Below are 6,000 nucleotides of genomic sequence, written 5' to 3' on the forward strand. Positions count from 1 at the left end.
TTGAAGTGTGGTATACACCTAAGGAGTTTGGGAGCAGCAACATGTTTACTTGTGCTTAAATAGAAACATAGATAGCTAGTCCAAGCAAGAACTTCCTCCACAGAAACTGCAAATAACCCATCCCCAGGCTGCCAACTCAAGGCTTATTTTAGCAAGAATAAGTAGGAACAGGATGCCCGGCCAGTCCAGGAGAATTTAGGGGTGCTCTTCCCACACACCAGGCACTCATTAGCATGTCTACTCAGTTTCTCAACGGTGTAACAGCTGCAAACAGACAATAGTGGGAAACTGTCACAGAGAAAGGAAAAAAAAATGTACTGGAAAAGGCTGTTAATGAAGAAAAGGTGGAGGGGGATGTTCTCTTTAGAAAGAAATGCAACTCTTCGACAGAAGAAAAAGTTTACTAACAGAGTTTTGAGGGAAAACAACTCAAAGAAATTACAGTAAAATATATTGTCATCCTGCTCATTATGTTGAAACCACAGTCACTTGTTCCTCAAGCATTTATTGAGCACCTACTAAGTACAATGTACCTTACTGGGTGCTACGTAAAGAAAATAAATTGGGCCATTCCAATCCTTCAGCAAGTGGCATTTAATTGCCAGGATAGAATATGTATAATCAACAACTACTACGCAAAATCATGAGTTTCAGTCACTCGGAATATACCAGCCATTCAGAACCGTTACCTTATAAGGCACACTCCCAGGCGAGCCTAAAAGGATGACAATTTAAGATGCCACCCTTGACTCTGGATAGAATGTTACTTTTTTTTTTTTCATTTGTTTTTTTAAGTAGGCTCCATGCCAAGCCTAACACAGGCCTTGAACTCACAACCCTGAGATCAAGACCTGAGTGAAGATCAAGAGTCAGATGCTTAACAGTCTGAGCCACTCAGGCACCCCATGTTAAATGTAGATTGTAGACTCGGGTTGTCTTTTTTCATTCTTCTTTGCTTAAAACAAATCAGCTCAGGAAAATGCCCTTCTGTTTATTCGTAGTTGACTCCCACCACAAGCTACAGATTATTCTCCCAACAGAGTTCAAAGTTACTGTCTAGAATAGTGCTGGTAAGAACACTGGGCAATGAAAATGAGGTAAAAGTTCATTCTAAACCAAAGAGAACCACGAAAAGCAAGGCAAATGTAACTAGGACTCCTGGGTACCTAATGGGAAAAAAAGTTAACAACAACAAAAAAAAAGGAAAATCATTATAGAATTAAAAATCAGATCACATTTGATGAGAAACAGAGAATAAAAACAACTTACTGGTTGATCATATTATTCTCAATCATCACCTTATGAGGCAGTGATAGGAGTCCCATTTTACAGAAGTAATGGATACTTGAACGGGTCCGTAAGCAGACAGACAGGAAGTTGCAGAATCAGAATTCACCTAATAGCCAGTGAACTAACCACTATGCCATATGAACTCCCATTTTGTGGAAACTGCAAGTAGATAGTGGTAGCAATGGATTCCTGAGATTTCGATTCTATGTCCATGTTTCTTCTCTTACCATTGATTGGGCCATGAGTCTCAAGATTCTGTAGGCAAAGAACCAGCACAAAGTCTAAGTCAAGGGTGTGTCCAGTCCATAGGAGTCGCAGACATTGCTATTCACCATCATTCTTACCTTGCCCAACTCCATTATTTCCCTCTTTTGGGACAGTCATGCCAGAACCTTTGCTTTTCTGGGTAGGCCAGAGTGACTTGAAAAAAATAAATCGCAACAATCACAAATGATGCCCTGAAGCACAGAGACCCAGCTCACACCTTCAAGAACGAAGTCCCTTCTTTAGAGCAGCCTCAGAACATCCAGCCAACAGCTACCTGCCCCTTTGGTGTCTGCAGAAAAGAGTTCAGGGTCCAGAGCTCACACATGCCCTTAAATCGAGGGAAGTAGAGGATAAGAAATGCAATATTCATCTGAGGCACAGAGTAATGCCACCTCTGTCTGTCTGCAGTTTTCAATGACTAACTTGAACTGCTAAGAAAATCAAGGTTGGAGACTAAGTAAAAAGCATGATAGGAAATATCCTGGTTTCTCACATTTTTTAAGCCTGACTCTGAAATCAATTTGCTTAGTGTGTGGATGTGCATAAATGCTAATGTTTGAAAGAAGCAACTCCTGGAAAGGAGGTTTTGTGGCTTTTAAGCTCCAAGCTGAGTTTTTCTCTTAATACACCCAGAGAACGTATCCAAGGAGGCTTGAGGAGGAGAGTGCCAGTGGGGTGGAGATGTGCTTCATGCAGACGCCACTGATGAATCACTGAGAATTAAGATATAGATTGGATGATGGGTGGCAGATGGAATGGAGGTGCGTCAAATTGCTTTTCTCATATAGATTATCGGATTAACAAGAAAGCAGCAGGCAAGTGGTAAACTGGTGTAACAAATTGCTATCATAAAGTAAAAATTTTTTTTTTAACTTATCCCAGGATGGTAATAAGGCTCTGAGGGCCATCAGCCCTCTGGAGGGGTCCTTGAAGCAGGAATATCCCTCTGAAATGGTAGTACAGAGAATCTTCTCCACACTTCTCCTCCTCTCCTCACTAGTGTACTTCTGTGCATTCTGGTGAGGGGAATGGAAGGGAGAGGGCCAGGCTTCAGAGGGAAATTAATTAATGAATGTGGCTATTAGCAGGTGTATGCCTTGCCCAGTAAATGATAAATGGAGGTATATATCACCGCATTCTGACAATCAATTCTGGTTGCAACCAATACTGTCCCCAACTTTTTTTTTCTTCGCTTCCAACTTTTTATTTTGAAAAATTTCAGACCTACAGAAAGCTGCACTAGTAATGATCACCTAATACTATTACTAGATTCACCAATTGTTAATATTTTGCTGTGCTTGCTTTCGCTTTCATTTTCCTTCACTCTTTTTGGTGAATTATATAAGAAATGCTTAACCCCTAAATTCTATCTCCTGAGAACAGGGTCAATCAACATATCCATATATATCCATAATGGAATCCAACATATCCATAATAGAATTTATCATTTTCAAAAAAATTTGGTCTTGATGTGAATTATATAAGATACAATCCTTGTTCAAAACTCCCAAATTGTCCCAATATCTTTTATAACTTTTTAAAAAAATCCAGAATACAAGTAAAAATTATGCATCATTTAGTCATCATGTCTCCTTAGTAATTTGTATTCTAGAACCATGCCTGCCTCCTCCCCCCCACCTTTTTTTTTTTTTAACTTTTAAGACACTGACATTTTGAAGAGTCTAGACCAGTTGTTTTGCAGGCAATTTCTCAATTTAGATTTTTTTTTCCTGATTTCTTCCTCGTGACTAGAATAAGGTTAATTTTTTCATCAGGAGAGTCCTTCCAAGAGACATAGGTTGTCAGTTTGTCAAACTTAGTGATTGTACATTTGATCATTTGTTTCAAATGATGCTGCCAGATTTCTCCAATATAAGTGTACCATGTTCCCTTTATAATTACTAAATAGTTCAGAAACTGGGTGATCATGAAGACCAACATTTTACACAATAGTTTTAACATGCTTTGATGAGTTTTGTTTGAATCAATTATTACAATGGTAATAGAAAATTATTATTTTATATTCTTCCTATATTTATGGTTGCTTTTCTTCTGTAGAAATAAAGCTTTCTTTCTTCTCTACATCTAGCCCCATTGTTTTTGGTATGATTATGTCCTCATGCAATTTTACAAGTAAATCTACTATACTCCATTCCCACCATTATTTCTTTTCATATTCTAGTTGTCTCAAATGTGATCAATCTGGTTTTCATATTTTTTGACATTTTACTACCAGTGCTTGAGCATTTCTTTACTTTTTGGTGCAACTTAATGTTACAGGCTCACCTTCTACTCCACTGTCTCAGAATCAGGCAGTTTTCCAGGGAGTCTTGATTTCTTTGCATGGGAAATGGTAGTTAGAAACCAAAATCGGGATGATAAGTACATTCATGGCTACTGAGGTATAATTACTTCTAAGCCCTTTCTTTGAACCTGGCAAGAGAATATGTATTTTGATATAGTCATGAGTTCATATTGATACCTCCAATTATAATCCAACCAACTTCTTCTCCCTTCTATTTTTTTCTCCACGCCTTTAACATGAGAACTCCATTCCCCCAACACATGAATACAACTGCTCATTTGCTCAATTCTATAATACAAACAAAATAGTTTCAAACTACTAACAACAGTTTATCTGTAGGAAAAAACCCACTGAAGGTGGGATGTAGTCAGAGTACAGTGTTCAACATTCACCTGAAATTAATTCTGGCTTTACTTCTTGTGTTCATATCAATTTGATATATAATTCAATTCATGTGTTTCTGTTTGTGTTAAATTTTAGGATTTTACTACACACTTGGTGAACTAATGTGGTTTAACAGTCAAAACTAGATTGAAAGGTAAATTTAGAAAGGTATCATTTATTATTGCTTCCTCTTTATTTCCATCCATTCTCAACAGCTGATCAATTTCTCTAGTCTCTCTGTTAACTATTTTGTGTTCCTTTTGAAGATATTTGATATTTTCTCTTCTTTCTTACAAAAATGGTAGTGTACTATTTTCCCCTTGCTCTTTTTCATTCAATATACTTTGAAATTAAAGCTGCTTTCTAAATCCTCTGATTCTGTTCTATTCAACTTCGCAGGTAATGAAATCCTATCTCTGCTCTAGGTAAAATTAGTGGTTCCTGCAAAAAGGAATTATGAATATGAATGAGAGTGGGTCTATGTTAACTTTCTAACTGAAACAGGGATTTATGTGCATGTATTACACTTAATAGAATTCTAAGTGTGGTTCAAATTACCCCCTGAGGTATTAGGTAAGGGTGCTCATTAAAAATTCTTATTCCAAGGCCCTACTAAATCAAACTCTCCAAAGGGTAAAGCTCAGGAATCTGAATTTTAAAACTGCCAGATAACTGCATGGACCTTCAGAAAAACATAGGCTGTTGTATGGGGCGCCTGGGTGGCTCAGTGGGTTAAAGCCTCTGCCTTCGGCTCAGGTCATGGTCCCAGGGTCCAGGCAGGGATCGAGCCCCGCATCGGGCTCTCTGCTCAGTGGGGAGCCTGCTTCCTCCTCTCTCTCTGCCTGTCTCTCTACCTACTTGTGATCTCTATCTGTCAAATGAATAAATAAAAAAATCTTTAAAAAAAAAAAAAAAGAAAAACATAGGCTGTTGTAAATGGAATAAATGACAGGGAAAGCCACAAATATGCCTTATCATGACAAAGTCTTTTCACATGAGTGCTTAAGGCAGGTTGCCTCTGAGAGAATGGATTCTTCTTTTTCTTCTTTTTTTTTTTTTTTTTTTTTTTTTAGTTTCTTTTGGAGTAAGCTCTGAGCCCCTGTCCTCTGCTGGAGTCAGCCAGGTAGACAAATTCTGTATCCCTCTCAGATCTTTGAGATGAATTAGGCAGCTAGATGGAGCATACTAGAACCACACTGCCCCTTTCTGTAACCAGTAAATCTCAGGGAACACAGTGACCCCCCAAATGTTCAGGTTCCAATCTATGCTTCATTTCAGCCAATGGAAATGTGGAAACAGGTGGGTGATAATTTTAAGTATCACAAAACCCTATTGCTTCCATTGTTTCTCCCACCTTCCCTAACCCCTTCATATTCTCCCAAAATAGAATGATTTGAAGATGCCTAAGGAATACTATGCCATCTAAAATTAGCTGTTTTATAAAAGATAGGACATATTCTTTGGGGGAAGGTCAAGGAAATGAACCATCTATTCCATTCTGAAGCTGTGAAAGTTGAGAGGCAGAGAGACAGTGGAGATGAAAGGATGACTGGCTGAAGCAGCTTCCTGTCACTGGGAGAGCCCTTCACAACACCGTCCAGTAGTAAACCAGCTCTTCAATAACTTGGTCTTAACAGCCAGTGTTTATCAAGCACCTACTATGAGCCAAGAACTTTGCTATGTGTTTTATCTACTTTAGCTCATTTATTTTATTTTTTTTTTTAAACCACCTTTTTTTTTTTTTTAATTTTATT

Source organism: Enhydra lutris, unplaced genomic scaffold (assembly GCF_002288905.1).
Source record: "Enhydra lutris kenyoni isolate GAN:26980312 unplaced genomic scaffold, ASM228890v2 scaffoldscaffold2, whole genome shotgun sequence".
NCBI lineage: Eukaryota > Metazoa > Chordata > Mammalia > Carnivora > Mustelidae > Enhydra > Enhydra lutris.